A 22,724-nucleotide genomic window follows, 5' to 3' on the forward strand; every position below is an offset into this window, starting at 1 on the left:
AACCCAATAGTACCATTGTTCTGTACGTTACCTTAATAACGGACATAGGTAGTTTGTGTAAAAGATGACAAATTACCTCATGACATAAATTTTCCGGGACATGGACATTTGCTTTCCAATCACCTTTCCCACTTCGGAGTTTAGTCTGATGAGTGTGTGATAGCGCTGGGCCAACAGATGTGAAAATTGGCTCCGATGGCTCTACTGTAAAGCGATGTGTCCTTCAAAGAAGCAAATGCATGGTTTGAAATGTATTATGGGTGGACCCACTTCTGGTCCCGGGCTGCTGCCCAGGGCTAATCCTAGGCAGGTGCGTGGGGTGCAGTGCACCCAGGCACCACAGAGGTTAGGAGTGTCTTCAAAGAAGCAAATTAATGGTTTGAAATGTATTATGGATGGACCCTCTTCTGGTCCCGGGCTGCTGCCCAGGGCTAATCCTAGGCAGGTGTGTGGGGTGCAGTGCACCCAGGAACCACAGAGGTTAGGAGTGTCTTCAAAGAAGCAAATTAATGGTTTGAAATGTATTATGGATGGACCCTCTTCTGGTCCCGGGCTGCTGCCCAGGGCTGATCCTAGGCAGGTGCGTGGGGTGCAGTGCACCCAGGCACCACATCAGAGTCCACAGAGCCCCCCTTACATAAGTGTCTGTAGAGCCCCCCTTACACCAGTGTCTGCAGAGCCCCCCTTACATCAGAGTCCACAGAGCCCCCCCATACATATGAGTCTACAGAGCCCCCTTTACATTAGAGTACACAGAGCCCCCATACATCAGAGTCCACAGAGCCCCCCTACATCAGAGTCCACAGAGCCCCCTTACATCAGAGTCTGCAGAGCCCCCCTTACATCAGAGTCCACAGAGCCCCTCCCCCTTACATCACAGGCCCCCAGAGTCCACAGATTTTCACTGTAACGGGGAGCTCTAGTCTGTGGACTCTAATGTAAAGGGGAACTCTGATCTAAGGGGGTCTCTGCTCACCAAAGCCCCCTTTACATCACAATCTGTGGCGAACCCCTTAAATCTGAGGTCCCCTTACATTTTTGTACTGATACAGAGGCAGGAGAAGGGAGGGGTTGAATAGATGGTGAACTCACTCACCCCATGCCAGTCTGAATATCCTTCATATTCATTCTCTATGATGTTCCCGTTTGGAGTGTGGGTGGGGCCGTGGGCACACACAGGAGGATAAGAGGACAGGGGTGGGAGGAAGATGATGAGGAGGAGTAGATGTAGATCTCTCCCTCCTCTCCTGTCTGTGCGAGGCCCAGGAGGAGGGGGGGCGAGCGTGTGTTCAGTTCTGGCCCTGTCTGGGCAGTGTGAATGAGAGTGTAACATACACTCTCCGCTTACAACTGCAGCCAGTAGCTCCATCGTGGATCCATAGACTGGGCTTTCCCCCCCCCCACAGTGGCGGAACGGTATGGCCCAGTTGCAAGTGCGACTGCTGCGATGCAACCTAGATGGGGTAAGTGCCGGGCTGCATGACCAACCAGTTCCTCCACTGGCTGGTCATGCAGCCCGGCACTTACCCTATCTAGGTTGCGGGCTGGCAGAGACTCCTGTGTCGGCAGGTGGTGGGCAGTGGCTCCTGTGTCCTCTCCTCCTCTTCTGCATCATGTCTGCTTCTGCCTAATGCATACCTCCCAACTTTTCAACTTCAGAATGAGGGACAAATGAGCATACCCTCCAAACGAAGTTGTTGAGCGGGGGGGGGGGGGGCCGCGGATCAAAGTTGTTGAGCGGCGGGGGGTCCGCGGATCAAAGTTGTTGAGCGGGTGGGGGGAATTCCGTGGATCAGAGTTGTTCAGCGGGGGGGGGGGTTCCACGGATCAAAGTTGTTGAGCGGGGGGTGGGAATTCCGTGGATCAAAGTTGTTGAGCGGGGGGGGCACGTATCCGAGTTGTTGAACGGGGGGGCCGCAGATCAAAGTTGTTGAGCGGGGGGGCTCAGATCAAAGTTGTGGAGCGGGGGGGGATTCCGTGGATGGGAGTTGTTGCGGGGGGGGTTTGTCGCTAATCGCGGGACCGCGGGATTTATCACGAATCGCGGGACAACAGTACTGCTCGCGGGATTTACGGCGAATCGGGGGACATTCCCGCGAAATCCGGGATATTCATTCGCTATTGTAATACAACTGGGTGGGCTCAGAGACAAGTGCTCTGCTCCCTGAGATCACCTTTTTTGAAGCCTATTAGAGCCTCCCCCTCAAAATCCATACCACACCCTTCAGGTCTGGTATGGATTTTAAGGGGAACCCTGCGCCAAAATATCTGAGCACGCAACCTGGCAAGCTGCAGGAAAAGAGGGGGGGATGAGAGAGCAGCCCCCCTCCTGAACTGTACCAGGCCACATGCCCTCAACATGGGGAGGATGTCCCTATGTTGATGGGGACAAGGGCCTCATCCCCACAACCCGGGCGGGGGGGCCTATCGGAATCCGCCCCCAACCCATGTGAATTGGCCTCCTGATCATCACTGCACTGCCTAGGTCTTCTGGATGGTGGCTGCAGAGCATACAAAATGCGCTTTTTATTCTACTCGTCGTTAATTTGCATTTTACTAATAAAATGATCTTATTTACTACACTTAGATGCGCCCTTATATCCATTCACTACTAGTGACTGGTGAAACTCAATTACAATGTATTCTTTCATTAGGGTCCAGGGACATCAATGCAGCCTATTCGTTTTCTCTCGGGTCTCGGAAACATGCAAATCTTCTAGTTCAGGGTCTTGGTTTCCAGCTCAGCATTCAGACTATTTACAGGAGCAGAAGTCGTTTAAATGGCTCAGATTGATAGCTTAGTTAAATGTAAAAATAATTTTCAGCAATAAAAGGAAAAGCCTTGACACATGCAGGAATGTAAACTTCCCCCGATACAAACTCTGATATACGTTACACCGATCGGCCCCGGCTTTCACCAGAAATCATGTTATAAAGAATCTCATTCAGATCATGTCTCCGCTGTGCGATAATAAAGCGTGTAGCAATTTGCTGAACAGCGAAAGAAAACCAAAATGTTTCTCCTATCGATAGCAGTTAAAACTCCTGAGGATGAGGACTAGAAATATTACACGGTCCAAAATCAAAAGTGCTTATTTTAAAGGTTAAAATGCAAGTTATTGTCAAAAAAAGTGTTTGGGGACCCGGGTCCTGCCCCAGGGGACATGTATCAATGCAAAGAAAAGTTTTAAAAGCTGAAGTTTTTTCAGGAGCAGTGATTTTAATAATGCTTAAAGTGAAACAATAAGAGTGAAATATTCCTTAAAATTTTGTACCTGGGGGGTGTCTATAGTATGCCTGTAAAGTAGCGCATGTTTCCCGTGCTTAGAACTGTCCCTGCACAAAATGACATTTCTAAAGGAGAAAAAAGTCATTTAAAACTACTTGCGGCTATTAAAGAATTGTTGGGTCCCGTGGACCGTTCAACTTTGAAAAGAACGACATTATCCTACTCTAATGCCGTGTACACACGGGGCCAGATTCAGAAAGAGATACGATGGCGTATCTCCTGATATGCCGTTGTATCTCTGATTGCGCTCGGTCGTATCTATGCGACTGATTCATAGAATCAGTTACGCATAGATATCCCTAAGATCCGACAGGTGTAAGTGTCTTACACCGTCGGATCTTAGGCTGCATATTTACGCTGGCCGCTAGGTGGCGCTTCCGTATGTTTTACGCGAGGAATATGCAAATTAGGATTTACGCCGATTCAGAAACGAACGACCAGCCGTCGTTTTTTTTTTTTACGTCGTTTGCGTTCGGCTTTTTTCGTCGTAAAGTTACCCCTGCTATATGAGGGGTATGTGCGGCGTATCCTATGTTAAGTATGGCCGTCGTTCCCGCGTCAAATTTTGAAAATTTTACGTTGTTTGCGTAAGTCGTTCGCGAATACGGCTGGACGTAATTTACATTCACGTCGAAACCAATGACGTCCTTGCAACGTCATTTAGAGCAATGCACACTGGGATATTTTACGGACGGCGCATGCGCCGTTCAAAAAAAACGTAAAAAACGCGCGGTCAAGACAAATTTAAATACTACACGCCCCCAACATCCCCATTTGAATTACACGGCCTTACGCCGCAACACATACGTTACGCCGCCGTAAATATGGGCGCAAGTTCTTTCTGAATACAGAACTAAGCGCCCAAAGTTACAGCGGCGTAACGTATCTGAGATATGTTACGCCGGCCGGACAGATACGCTCAGGTATCTGAATCCGTCCCATGGTTGGAAATTGCGACAAGAAAAGTCAGATGTGAGCTTTTGGTCGAAAATTCCGACTGCGTGTAGGCTCCAATGGAATTGGAAATTTGAGAGCTGGTTCTCAACTTTCCCGACGGGAAAAGTTTTTGTTGGAAATTCTGATCGTCTGTATGCAATTTCCGACGGAGAAAAAATCCTACGCATGCTCGGAATCAAGCCGACGCATGCTCGGAAAAAATTGAACTTAATTTTTCTCGGCTCGTCGTGGTGTTGTACGTCACCGCGTTCATGACGGTCGGAATTTGGTGCGACCGTGTGTATGCAACACACGTTTGGGCCACAATTCCGTTCGGAAAAAAATCCACAGTTTTCTTGAAGGAATTTCCGATCGTAAAGGAAACTCTTTTTATATAAGGATGCAGCTTGGGTTCAACAGTGTGGTGAATCTCGCAAGTTTGATGCGGCGTACACACGATCATTTTTCAGCATGAAAGAAAACGTAATTTTTCAGCATGTCTAAAAAAAGAAGTTTTCCCAACTTCATCATTAAAACAATGTTGCCTACACACCATCATTTTAAAAAATGCTCTAGCAAAGCGCGGTGACGTACAACACGTACGATGGCACTTTAAAGGGGAAGTTCCATTCGCCTTTGGGGCTGCTTTAGCTGATTCCGTGTTAGTAAAAGACGATTTGCGCTTTTTTGTCTGTTACAGCGTGATGAATGTGCTTACTCCATTATGAACGGTAGTTTTACCAGAACGAGCGCTCCCGTCTCATAACTTGCTTCTAAGCATGCGCGGGTTTTTTACGTCGTTTTAGCCCACACACGATAATTTTTTATAACCCGAAAAATGACATTTGACAAAAAAATGTGGTTGTTTTTTAAATTACGTTTTTTTAAAAGTCGTTTTTTTCATGCTGAAAAATGATCGTGTGTACTCGGCATGAGATCTGTTGTGTAATGGAGTTGATAAAATGATTATATATAGCTAGATTCAGAAAGAGTTAAGCCGGCGTATCAGTAGATACGCCGTCGTAACTCTGAATCTGCGCCGTCGTACATTTAAGTGTATTCTCAAATTGAGATACACTTAAATGTAGCTAAGATACGTCTGCCTGCGCCGTCGTATCTTAGCTGTCTAGTTCCGCCGGCCGCTAGGGGCGTGAACGCTGATTTACGCCTAGAATGCGTAAATCAGCGAGATACGCCTATTCACGAACGTACGCTTGCCCGTCGCAGTCAAGATACTCCGTTTACGTAAGGCGTTTTCAGGCATAAAGTTAGTCCAACAAAAAGCTGGCCTAGCCAATGTTAAGTTCCTGCGTCGAATTTTTTAAATTTTACGTCGTTTGCGTAAGTTGTCCGTGAATAGGGCTGGACGTAATTTACGTTCACGTCGAAACCAATAAGTCCTTGCGGCGTACTTTGGAGCAATGCACACTGGGATACGTCCACGGACGGCGCATGCGCCGTTCGTTAAAAACGTCTATCACGTCGGGTCACGATTCATTAACATAAAACATGCCCCCCTGTTCCTCATTTGAATTAGGCGCGCTTGCGCCGGCCCATTTTACGCTACGCCGCCGTAACTTAGGAGGCAAGTGCTTTGTGAATACAGCACTTGCCTCTCTGACTTACGGCGGCGTAGCGTAAATACGATACGCTACGGCGGCTGAAACATACGCCGTCCTACGTGAATCCAGCTAATTGTGTCTATGTTCTCTTTCTCCTAATCACTCAAATATTGCTTTCCTTTCTTTTATTGTTTTATTTCTTTTATTTCTTGATGTGTATATTTATATATACCGTATTTATCGGCGTATAACACGCATAGGCGTAAAACACGCACCCTAACTATAAGGCCGCGTACACACGATCAGTCTAAACCGATGAAAACGGACTGAAGGACCGTTTCATCGGTCCAAACCGACCGTATGTGGGCCCCATCGGTCAGTTATCCTTCGGTCCAAAAATTTAGAACTTGCTTTAAAATTCAACCGATGGACACCTAACCGATAGGTCAAAACCGATGGTTAGTACGCAAAAGCATCGGTTTAAAATCCGCGCATGCTCAGAATCAAGTCGATGCATGCTTGGAAGCATTAAACTTAATTTTTCTCTGCACGTCGTTGTGTTTTACATCACCGCGTTGGACTCGATCGTTTTTTTAACTGATGGTGTGTAGGCACATCAGACCATCAGTCAGCTTCATCGGTTAACCGATGAGAACAGTCCTTCGGAGCGTTCTCATCGGATTGACCAATCGAGTGTACAGGGCCTAAGAGTGAAGTTTCAGGAAAAAGTTTCCCCAAAAATCCACACCAGACCCTTATCCGAGCACGTAACCTGGCTGGCCGCAGAAAAGAGGGGGGGACAGAGTGCGTCCCCCCCCTCTCCTGAACCGTACCAGGCCACATGCCCTCAACATAGGGAGGATGTCCCCATGTTGATGGGGACAAGGGCCTCATCCCCACAACCCTGGCCAGTGGTTGTGGGGGTCTGCGGGCGGGGGGCTTATCAGAATCTGGAAGACCCCTTTAACAAAGGGGACCCCCAGATCCTGCCCCCCCCTTTGTAAATTGGTAATGGGGTACATTGTACCCCTACCATTTCACGAAGGAAGTGAAAATAGTTGTAAAAAACACACACACACCGTGGAGAAAAGTCCTTTATTAAAAAAATTAAAAAAAATCCAGTGGCGGTAATCCACTTGGTCCTCGCTCCCCGCTCCAACGTTGTCAGTATCCAGCGACGGGTGATCTCCTCTCCGGTCCAGCGATGAAAAGATCATCCAGTATCCAGAGCGCAGCATCGCCAGCCGCCTGTCTCCACCGGACACAGCCCGGTGAATGACGCTGCTGAAGCTGTGCCATTTATTTTATAGGTGAGGCCGGGCCGCCCGTCACGTGACCCTGTCCCCCTCTGACGCACCCTCTGCTACTTCACTGGGGAATCCCAGGCTTCCCCCTTGCGTCAGAGGGGGCGGGGCCACGTGACGGGTGGCCCTGCCTTACCTATAAAAGAAATGTCACAGCTTCAGCAGCGTCATTCACCGGACGATCTTCTCATCGCTGGACCGGAGAGGAGATCACCTGTCGCTGGATACAGACAACGTTGCAGCGGGGAGCCGGGACCGAGTGGATTACCACCGCTGAATTTATTTTTAATTTTTAATTTTTAATAAAGGACTTTCTTCCATGGTGTGTGTGTGTTTTTTTCAACTATTTACACTTCCTTCGTGAAATGGTAGGGGTACAATATACCCCATTACCAATTCACATAGGGGGGGCCAGGATCTGGGGGTCCCCTTTGTTAAAGGGGTCTTTCAGATTCTGATAAGCCCCCCTGCCCGCAGACCCCCACAACCAACGGCCAGGGTTGTGGGGATGAGGCCCTTGTCCCCATCAACATGGGGACATCCTCCCCATGTTGAGGGCATGTGGCCTGGTACGGTTCAGGAGAGGGGGGGTGCTCTCTGTCCCCCCTCTTTTCTGCGGCCGGCCAGGTTACGTGCTCGGATAAGGGGTCTGGTGTGGATTTTTGGGGGAACTCCACGCCATTTTTTTTCATTTGGGATGGAGTTCCCCTTAAAATCCACACCAGACCTGAAGGGTCTGGAGTGGATATTTGGGGGGAAACCCACGTCATTTTTTTTTAAATTGACGGCGGGGTTCCCCTTAATATCCATACCAGACCTGAAGGGCCTGGTAATTGAATTTGGGGGGACCCCACACATTTTTTTTATGAATGAATTCTCTCTGAATTGCCGGGAGCCGACAATTCATTAGAGCCGCAAGTCAGTTTTAAATGTCTTTTTTTCTTTCAGAAATGACACTTTGTGCAGGGACAGTTCTAAGTACGGGAAACATGCGCTATTTCACATGCTTACTTTACACCCCCCCTAGGTATGAAATTTAAAGGAATATTTCACTTTTATTGTTTCACTTTGTAGCATTATTAAATTTACTGCTCCCGAAAAAACTGCAGTTTTTAAAACTTTTTTTTGCATTGATACATGTTTCCTGGGACAGGACCCAGGTCCCCAAACACTTTTTAGGACAATAACTTGCATATTAGCCTTTAAAATTAGCACTTTAGATTTCAAACGTTCGAGTCCCATAGACTTTAACAGGGTTCTAAAGTTCACACAAACATTTGGTGTGTTCGCAGGTTCTGGTGCGAGCCGAACAGGGGGGTGTGTTCGGCTCATCCCTACTGCTTGACCCTCAATGCAGAGCCTCGTCTCGTACTTGGGGGAGAATTATTTGTATGGGTTCCTTGTTCAGCTGATTGGAGTGTTCGGTAGCCTTTGTGTTCGGTAATGGAATGTCCTAAACGTCTTTAACCCCTTTCATACTCGTTACTGTCGTTACAGTTTTATATTGATAGGGCCTTTATCTTGGGTTAATCAAAACATCCTGGGTTATTAACAAAAAAAAACACATCCTGGATTGAAGTAGTCAAAACAAGCTAGTGAGCTGAAATAGCTCAGTTGGGAGAGTGTTAGACTGAAGATCTAATGGTCCCTGGTTCATTCCTGGGTTTTGGCAGATCACAAAATACAAAAAAAAAAACAAGCTGTATCAGTGGTTCTTAACCTGGGTTCGATCGAACCCCAGGGGTTCAGTGAGTGAGTCTCGGGGGTTCAGCGGAGGTCACACAGGGCCGCCGGTACAAGGCAGGGGCGGACGGGTGCCCTGGGTGATACCATTTCGTATAGAAGGGGGGGCGCAGCCGCAGGTGAATTTCTGCCAGCGGCACTGTACAAATTGTGTGCCCCTCCTGCATCCAGGACCGTCACCTCCCGGCTCCCTTTCCTGTCTGCTGCAGCCTGTTTACTCCCCCTATGAAGGAGTCTCTTGGTCCCTTCCAGCGGCATGACGTCACTCCACTCACGGCCGGAAAGGGGGGGACTCGGAGCGCTGCGCAGAGAGCGGTGTGTCAGCGCTGCCTGTGACGAGCTAGAGAGGCAAGGACTAGTCTCGAGGAGTCTGCCTGACTAGTGGAATTTGAACCTAGCAGACAGTGTGCTAAAAAAGACTACTGAACTTGTTTAAAAGTAAGTAGAACATGTTAAGAGCATATACTGTAATTAAATGGCTGGATTGGGGGGGAGGGGAGAAGGCTGACTGAGGTGACTCAGCACTTTATTAATTAAAATGGCAGATAAAAAAAATGTTTTTGTGTTATTTTAACCACTTGAGATCCGTGCTATAGACAAAAGACGTCCACAGCGCGGCTCTCAAGTGCCGGGTGGACGTCTTTGGACGCCTTTTTCTGTGCATTACCCGCGTGCGCCGCTGGGGGGCATGCAGCGGGTAAACACTGTACCGGCGCATCGCTGGGAAGCCGATGCGTGTACCTGGCGGCCGCGATGTCCGACGGGTACACACGATCGGCGGTGACAGCAGGGACGTGGAGCTCTGTGTGTAATGATGGGGTGTAAACACAGAGCTCCACATCCTGTCAGGGAGAGAGGAGACCGATCTGTGTCCCTTGTACATAGGGACACAGCATCGGTCACCTCCCCCAGTCAGTCCCCTCCCCCCACAGTAAGAATCACTCCTAGGGAATACATTTAACCCCTTCCTCACCCCCTAGTGTTAACCCCTTCCATGCCAGTCACATTTATACAGTAATTAGTGCATTTTTATAGCACTGATCGCTGTATAAATGTGAATGGTCCCAAATTTGTGTCAGAAGTGTCCGATATGTCCGTCGCAATATCGCAGGCCTGACAAAAAAAAAATTGCAGATCGCCGCCATTACTAATAAAAAATAAAAAAATAAATCAAAAATCTATCCCCTATTTTGTAGGCGCTATAACTTTTGCGCAAACCGATCAAATACGCTTATTGTGATTTTTTTAAACAAAAATATGTAGAAGAATACGTATCGGCCTAAACCGAGGAAAAACATTTAAAAAAAATTGGGATATTATTATAACAAAAAGTAAAAAATATTGTGCTTTTTTTTCAAATTTTCAGTTTTTTTTTGTTTATAGTGCAAAAAATAAAAATCGCAGAGATGATCAAATACCACCAAAAGAAAGCTCTATTTGTGGGGAAAAAATGATAAAAATATATTTTGGGTACAGTGTTGTGTGACCGCGCAATTGTCATTCAAAATGCGTCAGCGCTGAAAGCTGAAAATTGGTCTGGGCACGAAGGGGGTTTAAGTTCCCAGTAATTAAGTGGTTAAATGAGCTTTCTCTGACTAGCAAAAAAAATATATATATATATAAATTGCAGCCTCACTATGACATCACATGCAGCCTCTGCGCCATCAATTGTTGCCACTGTGCCCATCAAACGCAGCCACTGTGCCGATCAAATTCAGCCACTGTGCCCATCAAACGCAGCCACTGTGCCCATCAAACGCAGCCACTGTGCCCATCACACGCAAAATCATATTTTATTTTTCCAATTAAGAAGGATTCGGTGAATGCGCATATGAAACGGGTGGGGTTCAGTACCTCCAACAAGGTTAAGAACCACTGTGTATGAATGAATATAATAAAGTATTAATGAATACAGACCAGCATTACTTTTTGTTTATTATGTTATTGTTATATTTTATTTTATTATATATTATTTTATTCTGTTCTTCTACATCATATTTTATCGTATTATTTTATTTTTACTGTTATTGTATTGTTTATTTATTATATATTATTTTATTATGTTATTATATATCATATTTTATCGTATATTTTATTTTATTTGTATTATTATTGTATTGTTTATTTTATTATGTATTATTTTATTCTGTTATTATATATCATATTTTATTGTATTATTTTATTGTTATTATTATTGTATTGTGTATTTTATTATATATTTTAGATTCAGAATACTGTATTAATCCCAAAGGGAAATTAATTATTTCCTTATTATAATTATTATATCCTGAACAACAGAAAGTTAATTAATTAAAGGGTACTTTATCCCTCCAGCAGATGTTTATTCTGCTTTTCTTGCATTTATCTTGTTTTCCACTCAGCCCATGATATCCATATCCATAATTTTTTATTTTTTTTATTAAAATTAATTTATTTTTGGGGAAAAATTAATTTATATTTCCCAAGAGCACATACATTACTGCTTGAAGAAGCAGAGTTTCAGGCTCAGCAATTTGTTTTTATGACTAATATAGTGATGTGTGGGTGATTTATGAAAAATGCGTTGGCTTTGGATTGGGCAATAGGACCACAAGATCTGCAAAACGGTGCTGTTTGATAAATTATCATTAATTATCTCCCTCACTCTCTCGTTGCATCGCATCCTTTTTATTTCTTTCTTTCAAGATCTTAGATTGTTTAAAAGTTCCGTGGCTTATTTGATCGTGAAACAAAGCAATCTCTCCCCATCCTCTGCCTATATACAGTCTGTAAACGACTTTCCCGTTTCAAGCAAAATAAGCAATTAAACGTTAATGAGTCCCTTTGTGTGTTTTTTTTTTTTTCCTTTTTTTTTGCACTGGAATTTTAATTTTCTGAAATTAATGACTTTTATTATTCAAACATTCAAGGGACCAGTTTCTGATGCAAATCTAATTTTGTAGGGTTTATATGTATCCGTTTCTTAGTATATCTAAAAAAAAAAAAAAATTTCTACATAAACCCACCTGGTGTATTGTAAACCATAATTTAGATAACAATAAAAAAAGTTTTGTGCTCATTTAGGTAGATTCAGGTACATATGCTTAAACTTGCGGCGGCGTAGCTTAGCGTGTTTAGGCTACGCCGCCGTAAGTTAGCTAGGCAAGTACATGATTCACAATGTACTTGCCTGCTAATATACGGCGGCATAGCCTAAAGCGGGCGGGCGTAAGGGCGCCTAATTCAAATGTGTGTAAGGGGGGGCGTGTTGTATGTTAATTGTGCTTGACCTTACGTTTTTCACGTTTTTTTTTAACTGCACATGCGCCGGCGCCTACATTTCCCAGTGTGCATTGCGGCTAAGTACGCCGTACGGGCCTATTGATTTCAACGTGGACGTAAACGACGTAAATCGCTATTCGCGGACAACTTACGCAAACGACGTAAACATTTTGAATCTCGAAGCGGGAACGGCGGCCATACTTTAACATTACTATTCCATCTAATAGATGGAATAACTTTAGGCCTGAAATTGGCTTACAGAAACGGCGTAAATGTACTGCGGCGGCCGGGCGTACGTTCGTGAATCGGCGTATCTACTAATTTACATATTCTACGCCGACCGCAATGGAAGCGCCACCTAGCGGCCATCCGAAATATTGCAATCTAAGATAGGACGGCGCAAGCCGTCCTATCTTAGATATGTTTAAGTGTATCTCTGTTTGAGAATACACTTAAACATAAGTCGGCGTAGATTCTGGGTTAGGTCGGCTTATCTACTGATAAGCCGGCCTAACTCTTACTGAATCAACCTAATTGTCTGAAAATAAGGATCATGTTGGCCTAACGCCGCCGTACACACGATCAGAATTTCAGACAAGAAAACCATGATATCTACACATGAATGGTGCCTTGATGAATGCTCTCATTACTTTTGCATATTTTTATGCCACTTATTTATTTAAATGTAAACACAGGGGGCCAGATTCTCGTACAGCGGCGTATCCGATTTACGTTATGCCTCCGCAACTTAGACGGGCAAGTGCAGTATTCTCAAAGCACTTGCTCCGTAAGTTGCGGCGGCGTAGCATAAATCGGCCGGCGTAAGCTTGCCTAATTCAAATGTGGAACAGGGGGGCGTGTTTTATGTAAAATAACCATGACCCGACGTGATTGACGTTTTTCACGAACTGCGCCATTTTAGTGGCAGCAGGAGACACTGGGCCAGATTCAGAGAGACTTACGACGGCATATCAGTAGATACGCCGTTGTAAGTCCAAATGAGCGCCTTCGTATCTTTAAGCGTATTCTGGAAACCAGATACGCTTAAATTTGGCCAAGATACGACCGTCGTAAGTCTCCTACGCTGTCGTATCTTGGCTGCAGATTTACGCTGGCCGTTAGGGGCGTTTAAGTTGATTTACGCGTCGAATATGTAAATGATCAAGATACCCCGATTCACGAACGTACGTACGTACGCCCGTCGCAGTAATCTACGCCGTTTACGTAAGACATACGCCAGCATAAAGATAAAACACCTCTCTAGGTGGCGCAGCCCATGCAAAGTATGGAGGTCGGAACTGCCGTCGTACGTGAATGGGGCTGGGCGTAGGTGACGTTCACGTCGAAAGCATTGAGTATTTGCGACGTGATTCTGAGCATGCGTGCGCATGCGCCGTACGAACGGCCTTCATTTACATGGGGTCACGGTTAATTTAAATGTAGCCCGCCCACTACATGCCTACTTTGAATTAGGCGGGGTTACGCCGGCCCATTTGCGCAACGCCGACGTAACTTAGGGAGCAAGTGCTTTGTGAATACCGGCCTTGCCTCACCATGTTACGTCGGCGTAGTGCAAATGGGATGCGCTACGCCGGCCAAAAGATACGCGGCTCTACGTGAATCTGGCCCACTGTGTTTAAAGGTCAAAAGATTGTGCTAAGATTCTGTCAATGTAAAAGCTGACCCTAGAGTTTTTATATTTTTTGGGTTTTCTCTTCTAGAAATGTATAGAAGATAGATAAACTCAACGACCCAGACAACTTGATGTGCTTCATTGACAAATATAGGGAGCTCAAGTGCCTATGGGAGGTCAGAAACCCAGCTTATCAGAATAACAACGTCCGAAGGACAACAATTGCCCAATTCGCCACTTATATGCAGACCTGGATACCAGAGGTCACTTCCACCATGATCAGCAGCAAAATCAATAACATCAGGAATGCTTACAAGAAGCGTTATATAAAAATCTGTGATGCTCGGTGGTCAGGAGCAGCAGCAGGTGAAGGAAAGGAGCCCAAGCTGTGGTACTTTAAACACCTAATTTTTTTGAATGATCAGATCGAGGCCCATTAATCACTTTCCAGTCTTCCTTCCACCCTTCCTTCCAGCGTTCCCTCCAGTGTGCCTTCCACTGTTCCCCCCCACCCCTGCAGAGTGTGCCGAGGAGCTGGCTGACATTGAGGAGCCAGATCTGCACATCTTCAGTCAGGTATAGTAGTTTACAACATATTTCTTGGGCGCAAATATTGTTGGTTTAACAAAATGATTTTTGAACCAAAATGAAAGCTTGGAAACACAAACCAAAGTCGTGGGCAGAAAAAATTGTGTCAGGGATGCCAACTGCAGGGGTCAGAATGAGAGTCTGTTCAATTTTAAAGAAAAAAAAAACAGTCAAGAGCTTGAAAATGTGTGTGATTGATGAAGCCAAAAATAAAACCATGTCCCTTTTTTCTACACAGGAAGAGAACAGCCAGGAGGAGGATGAGGCTCCGGAATGTGTCAGCCAGGAGGAGGCTGGGCCGAGTGGCAGTCAGCAGGTGCCCAGGCCCAGCACTGTATCACAGGTGCCTCCCCTTAAGATGCGCCCACCGAAAAAAAATAGGCGCATGACCCAGTTGAAGGAGGAGTCACTGCGGGTCATTAGGGAGGCAGCTTCCATCATGAGGGCCCCCCTTAACCCTGTTGAGAGCTTCGCCTCATACATTGCTAGCGAACTGCAGCAAATGGAGCGGCAACAACGGGGCCTGGCCCAGGATATGATATTAGCTGTGATTCAGAAGGGAAGAAGGGGCCTGCTGACTGAGACCACACCATTCAGGGACCCGGCCCAGTCTCCTCCTCCTGCTGCCACATTTTCACCACCTGCAAGGGGCCGTGGAAGGAGCCGTGGAAGGAACACTGCAGGGAAGCCTGGAAGGAAGGCTGCAAGGAAGACCAGAAAGTGATCCCCTGGCTTCAAGCTGATTTGGCATAAAACTGAGGTTGTTGTAGTACCACAGCTTGGGGTCATGTATGACATCTGCTGCTGCTTCTGATTTCTGGGATTTGGGGAGCACATTGTGGCCCAAATTAGAGGGACTCCTCATGTTATTGATTTTGTTGTTGATCATGGTGGAATGTGCCTTTGGTGTCCAAAGTCGGCATATATTTGACTGATTGGGCAATTGTTGCCCTTCATGTTGCTTTTTTTTATCCTGAATAAAAGGAGATTTAATTTAAGTTAAATACTTGTCTCTATTGGGCTGGATTCAGAAAAGAGATACGATGGCGTATCTCTGAGTGCCGGCCGTCGTATCTATGCGCCTGATTCAGAGAATCAGTTACGCATAGATATCCCTAAGATCCGACAGGTGTAAGTGTCTTACACCGTCGCATCTTAAGCTGCAATTTTAGGCTGGCCGCTAGGTGGCGCTTCCGTATGTTTACGTGAGGAATATGCAAATTAGGATTTACACCGATTCAGAAACGAACGACCACTCGGCGCTTCTTTTTTACGTCATTTGCGTTCGGCTTTTTCCGGCGTAAAGTTACCCCTGCTATATGAGGGGTAAGTGTGGCGTATCCTATGTTAAGTATGGCCGCCGTTCCCGCAACGAAATTTGAAATTTTTACGTCGTTTGCGTAAGTCGTTCGCGAATAGGGCTGGACGTAATTTATTTTTTTTCACAAGAAAGGGCTGGACGTAATTTACGTTCACGTCGAAACCAATGACGTCCTTGCGACGTAATTTGGAGCAATGCACACTGGGATATTTTACGGACGGCGCATGCGCAGTTCGTTCGGCGCGGGGACGCGCTTCATTTAAATGATACATGCCCCCATACCTACCGAATTTGAATGCCGCCGGGTGATTTACACTACGCCGCCTCAACTTTACAGGCAAGTGCTTTGTGAATAAAGCACTTGCCTGAAAAAACTTGTGGCGGCGTAACGTAAATGACATGCGTTACGCCAGCAGAAAGATCCGCTGATCTTTCTGAATCTGGCCCTGTGTTTTTCTGGTGAATAGCCATCAAACATTTCCGAAATACAATGTGTAATTAACAAAGGACACAACCTCCTTGAGGAGGGGGGTAAAAAAAAAAATTGTTGTGATAACTTGAAAAAAAAAAAATTTAAGTTCTCAAAAAAAAAATATATATATATATATATATATATATATATATATATATATATATATATATATATATATATATATATATATATATATATGTGGAGTACAAAAAATTATTTGGGAGATCTGGCTTTCTAAAAAAAAAAAAAAAAAAAAAAAAAAACATGAGATCACAAGCAAAAAATAAAAGAAGTCAGTATGGGAGAACTCTGTCTAAATAGCATCAGCAAAACAACATGTTTATTCTAGCAATAGAACAAAGAAAAAAATGCGCTGCAATAAACGAGGCACTAATTTTAAAAATGTAGAATGTGCCATCTCGAACGCTAGTTTTACAAGAACGAGCGCTCCCGTCCCCTAATTTAGTCTGAGCATGCGATGATTTTTAACCACTTCAGACCCGCGCTATTGACAAAAGACGTCAACAGCGCGGCTCTCAAGTGCCGGGTGGACGTCTTTGGACGTCTTTTTAAAAGCATTACCCGCACGCGCCACTGCCTTGTACATAGGGACACAGCATCGGTTACCTCCCCCAGTCAGCCCCCTCCCCCCACACAGTTAGAACACACCCAGGGAATACATTTAACCCCTTCCTCACCCCCTAGTGTTAACCCCTTCCCTGCCAGTCACATTTATACAGTAATTAGTGCATTTTTTATAGCACTGATCGCTGTATAAATGTGAATGGTCCCAAATTTGTGTCAAAAGTGTCCGATATGTCCGCCGCAATATCTCAGTCCCAATAAAAATCGCAGATCGCCGCCATTACTAGTAAAAAAAAACAATAAAAAAAATCATAATTCTGTCCCCTATTTTGTAGGCGCTATAACTTTTTTGCAAACCAGTCGCTTATTGCGTTTTATTTTTTATTTTTTTTACAAAAATACGTAGAAAAATACGTATCGGCCTTAACTGAGAAAAAAAATGGGATATTTATTATAGCAACAAGTAAAAAATATATATATATTTTTTAAATTGTCGCTCTTTTTTTGTTTATAGCGCAAAAAATAAAAACCGCAGAAATAAAGCTCTATTTGTGGGGAAAAAAGGACGTCAATTTTGTTTGGGAGCCACGTCGCAAGACCGCGCAAATGTCAGTAAAAGCGACGCAGTGCCGGAAGCTGAAATTTCGCCTGGGCGCGAAGGGGGGTTATGTGCCCAGTAAGCAAGTGGTTAACCGATGGTTGTGCCTACTAACGATCGGTTTTGACCTATCGGTTAGCAATCCATCGGTTAGAATTTAAAGCTTAAATAACCTATGGGGCCCACACACGATCGGTTTGGACCGATGAAAGCAGTCCATCAGACCGCTATCCTCTGGTTAACCGATCGTGTGTACGAGGCCTAAGTGGTTAATATCAATTTAAAGCGGGGGTTCACCCTGTTAAAAAAAAAAAAAAAGTTTTTTTTTATTAGACCATTAAATTCGGCATCGTAGCGCGAGCTACGGTATGCCGGTCCTAAATTTTTAATCCCCGTACTCACCGTGCTATCGATGATTGAAGAATCCGGGGAATGGGCGTTCCTATGGTGAGAGAAGGTGATTGACGGCCGGCCCTGGCACGTCACGCTTCTCCGGAAATAGCCGAAATAGGCTTGGCTATTCACGGCGCCTGCGCATAGCCTGTGCGCAGGCGTCGTGAATAGCCGAGACCTACTCCGGCTGTCTTCGGGGAGCGTGACGTGCCAGAGCCGGCCGTCAATCATCCTCCCTCTCCATAGGCACGCCTATTCCCCGCGGGAGACGGATTCTTCAATCAGCGATACCACAGTGAGTACGGGGTTTAAAAATTTAAGACCGGCATACCGTAGCTCGCGCTACGATGCCGAATTTAATGGTCTAATGATGGAAAGGAGGGTGAACTACCGCTTTAATAAAACTTACATTTGTAGGTCACATACTTGTTAACAAAGCTAAAGTATTTTAAGTTTTATCTTATCAGTAATATTCTGTTACATAATTAAGCACAAATCTAGTCGTATAACAACCTGGAAGTAAAAGATAGAAATTTGTTACATTTTGTTACATTTTCAAATTAAAACACGCATCACCGATTTAGTCTTCTTGACATATTTGGTTCATACTTTTTTTTTTTTCAGGATCCTAAAATATGCCATTAAATAATAAAATAAATTCATATTTGTGACAAGCTGTTCCATGTCGTAAAAGTTTTTGAAACTTTCTGTCACGGAAGATTGTCACAAGTGTCCCCGTCACTTTGCCTTGCCAGGTCTCAGAACTGTGACCCAACGAATTCTAAATTTGGATCTTCTTCATTATCCGGCTGGACTAAGAAAAAATAAATGATATAAATAAATAAAACCCGGGCTCAGTTGATGGACTGGAATGGATAGTCCGGACTCTAAATTGGTGTTTTAGGTTGAAAGTGACAGGAAAAATAAAATACAAAAATTGTGAATATAAACAGGCAATTAACACCAAACTTTCTAGTGATATGAAAAGCTTATAAATAATTAAAACCATTTTTTTTTTACATTTGTGGTATAATAAGCAACCTAAAAATTAGATGTTATCTAATAAAAATTATTCGGGGCAAAGAGACAAGTTTGGAACTCCTTAATTCGCACATACACTATATTACCAAAAGTATTGGGACGCCTGCCTTTACACGCACATGAACTTTAATGGCATCCCAGTCTTAGTCCGTAGGGTTCAATATTGAGTTGGCCCAATATTGAGCTCACTCTTTTTTGAAGCCAATTAGAGCCTCAGCTACAAAAAAAAGACCCCATTGGAATCCTTGTATCCGGCGCCCTGCATGTAGATTAGGGGGCCAGATGCATGGATAGGAGGGCGGCGCCCCTGCACCCTGCATTAAGGGCCGCAACTGACTCATAGTATTATCACTGGTCTCTCAGTGTTGTCACCAAACTTAAAGAAATGGATAGGTGGCATTCTTAGTGATGCCAATGGAATTTAGTAAACTGAGAATTTTGCATTCTCAGTGTTGTCATCTTTTTCTAGTCAATGAATGGACTGTATTCTCAATTAAAGGTTAGTGGCATCACTGGATTCTTAGTGATGTCACTGGTCTCTAGTGAATGGGTAAGATGCATTTTTTAGTCATACCTACAGTACATTCTCTAGAGCACAGGTGTCAAACACAAGGCCCACTGGCCGGATCGGGCCCTCCAGGCCATTTAATGTGGCCCTTGCACCTCTCATGCAGCTGCAGGAGAGCTCCAACCCTCCTCTGGTCCTCCTCCAGATCATTACTTTCTGCTTTCAAGCAATGCATCCAGCTTCTTTCCAGCAGCAACATAATAAAAGGGGGGTAAAATGATTTAAAGGAGAGTGGGGGACTCAACTTCTGATGGTGGGGTGGCTCTTGACATCTAATGTAAGGGGAGGGGATGCGCTGGACATCTAATCTTACAGATACAACCGGCCCTTTTGAGGGCTATCATAATGCTGTTGTGGCTCATGATTAATTGAGTTTGACACCCCTGCTCTAGAGAATACGCTGAAATTACCAGTGCTGTCTGTCTCTAGTGATTGGATAGGCTGCATTCTCAGAGATGTCACCGGTCTCTAGTGAATGGATAAGCTGCATTCTCAGTGATGTCACTGGTCTATAGTGAATGGATAGGCTGCATTCTCAGAGATGTCACCGGTCTCTAGTGAATGGATAAGCTGCATTCTCAGTGATGTCACTGGTCTCTAGTGAATGGATAGGCTGCATTCTCAGTGATGCCACCGGTCTATAGTGAATGGATAGGCTGCATTCTCAGTGATGTCACCGGTCTATAGTGATTGGATAGGCTGCTTTCTCAGTTATATTACCGGTCTCTAGTGAATGGATAGGCAGCATTCTCAGTGATGTCACCAGTCTCTAGTGAACGGATAGGCTGCATTCTCAGTGATGTCACCACTCTTTAGTGAATGGATAGGCTGCATTATCAGTGATGTCACAGGTCTCTAGTGAATGGATAGGCTGCATTCTCAGTGATGTCACCGGTCTCTAGTTAAGGGATAGGCTGCATTCTCAGTGATGTCACCGGTCTCTAGTGAATGGATAGGCTGCATTCTCAGTGCTGTCACCGGTCTCTAGTGAATGGATAGGCTTGTCAGAAACCATGAATCAGACCGAGACAGTAGTACAGTTAAGTCACATTTGTTTAATAATTAAAGTAAATAGAACAAACATAGCCAAAGTTTGGTAAACAGACCGGTTAGTCAGACAAGCCAGAAAGTCAGGAAGCCAGGGATCAGCGTAGTGAAACTGCTACAGTGGGTGACTGTGATATTGTGTTTTTAGCACGACAGCATCGCGCTGATTCTCGGCGACATGGTGCCGATATCTCGCCGACATCTCGCACTCGCTGGAATAGACAAAGCACATTCCAACGTGTGCGTCATAGAAGCGACGGGGATCCGACTTGGATTCCCGCCAATTCTAGCGTCGGCATTATGCATCCCGAGAGGGAGAACTCCACGCCAAATTTTAAATAAAAATCCGGCATGGGTTCCCCCCCACAGGAGCATACCAGGCCCTTGGGTCTGGTATGGGTTGTAGGGAGACCCCCCCCCCTACGCCGAAAAACCGACGTAGGGGGTCCTCCTACAATCCATACCAGACCCATATCCAAAGCACGCTACCCGGCCGGCCAGGAAGGGAGTGGGGACGAGCGAGCGCCCCCCCCCCTGAGCCGTACCAGGCTGCATGCCCTCAACATGGGGGGGTCGGGTGCTCTGGGGCAGGGGAGCGCACTGCGGGGCCCCCCCACCCCAGAGCACCCTGTCCCCATGTTGATGAGGACAGGGCCCCTTCCCGACAACCCTGGCCGTTGGTTGTCGGGGTATGCGGGCGGGAGGCTTATCGGAATCTGGGAGCCCCCTTTAATAAGGGGGCCCCCAGATACCGGCCCCCCACCCTAAGTGAATGAGTATGGGGTACATCGTACCCCTACCCATTCACCTGCAAGCAAAGTGGTATAAACACAAATAAACAACACAGGGTATTAAAATATTTTATTAGTCTGCTCCGGAGGCCCCCCCTGTCTTCTTTAGCTCTTTTAGCAGGGGAGGCTTCTTCTTCCGTTCTCCGGGGGGGGTCTTCTGCTCTCCGGGGGTCTTCTCCCGCTTTCCGGGGGTCTTCTCCGCTTTCCGGGGGTCTTCTCCTGCTTTCCGGGGGTCTTCTCCGCTCTGGGGGGTCTTGTTCTATGTTCGCCGCTCTCCGCTCTTGACTCGGCGCACCCCGGTTCTTCCTCCCGCTGTCCGGTGCCTTCTCCTTCAGGGCTGGCCGCCGCTATACTAGCAGGCGGCCAGCCCGCTCTTCTGTGACGTCATCTTCTTCACTTCTCTTCTTCAGCCTTCTCCCGATGTTGACACGCCGGCTCTTCTCGCTGCAATGACGGGTGCGCGGCTTGCATCGGACTTATATAGGCCTCACAGTCCCATCATGCTCTGGTACCTACCCACGTGGGTACTTACCCACGTGGCAAACATAGAAGAAGACCCCCCAGAGCGGTGAAGACCCCCGGAAAGCAGGAGAAGACCCCCGGAAAGCGCAGAAGACCCCCGGAAAGCGAGAGAAGACCCCCTGAGAGCAGAAGACCCCCCCCGGAGAGCGGAAGAAGAAGCCTCCCCTGCTAAAAGAGCTAAAGAAGACAGGGGGGGCCTCCGGAGCAGACTAATAAAATATTTTAATACCCTGTGTTGTTTATTTGTGTTTATACCACTTTGCTTGCAGGTGAATGGGTAGGGGTACGACGTACCCCATACTCATTCACTTAGGGTGGGGGGCCGGTATCTGGGGGCCCCCTTATTAAAGGGGGCTCCCAGATTCCGATAAGCCTCCCGCCCGCATACCCCGACAACCAACGGCCAGGGTTGTCGGGAAGGGGCCCTGTCCTCATCAACATGGGGACAGGGTGCTCTGGGGTGGGGGGGGTGGACACTGGGAGTGGACACTGCAGGCCCCCCTGCCCCAGAGCACCCGACCCCCCATGTTGAGGGCATGCAGCCTGGTACAGCTCAGGAGGGGGGGGCGCTCGCTCGTCCCCACTCCCTTCCTGGCCTGCTGGGTAGCGTGCTTTGGATACGGGTCTGGTATGGATTGTAGGGGGACCCCCTACATCGGTTTTTCGGCGTAGGGGGGGTCTCCCTACAACCCATACCAGACCCAAGGGCCTGGTATGCTCCTGTGGGGGGGAACCCATGCCGGATGTTTATTTAAAATTTGGCGTGGAGTTCTCCCTCTCGGGATGCATAATGCCGACGCTAGAATTGGCGAGAATCCAAGTCGGATCCCCGTCGCTTCTATGACGGCTTTGTCTCTATCGCGGCAAGCCAGCTCGGCGCTGGCTCCCGCGATGGGGCTCGCAGGTGGTCAATCTCGCCGAGAAATGGAGCGAGATTGACACAATATCGCGGTCACCCACTGTAGCATGATCTGGAGCCAGAAGGATTCTTAGTGATGGCACTGGTCTCTAGTGAATGAAAAATATGCATTTTTGCTGATACCTACAGTACATTCTCTAGAGAATAGGCT

General features: G+C 46.2%; 1 non-coding gene across 1 annotated transcript; it reads left to right on the forward strand.

Moving 5' to 3' along the window:
• The first annotated feature begins 8,690 nt into the window (after positions 1-8,690).
• Positions 8,691-8,763, forward strand: TRNAF-GAA. Its single transcript has one exon. It is a non-coding gene; the product is annotated as a tRNA-Phe (tRNA).
• Positions 8,764-22,724: the final 13,961 nt, after the last annotated feature.

Source organism: Rana temporaria, chromosome 6, assembly GCF_905171775.1.
Source record: "Rana temporaria chromosome 6, aRanTem1.1, whole genome shotgun sequence".
Lineage (NCBI taxonomy): Eukaryota > Metazoa > Chordata > Amphibia > Anura > Ranidae > Rana > Rana temporaria.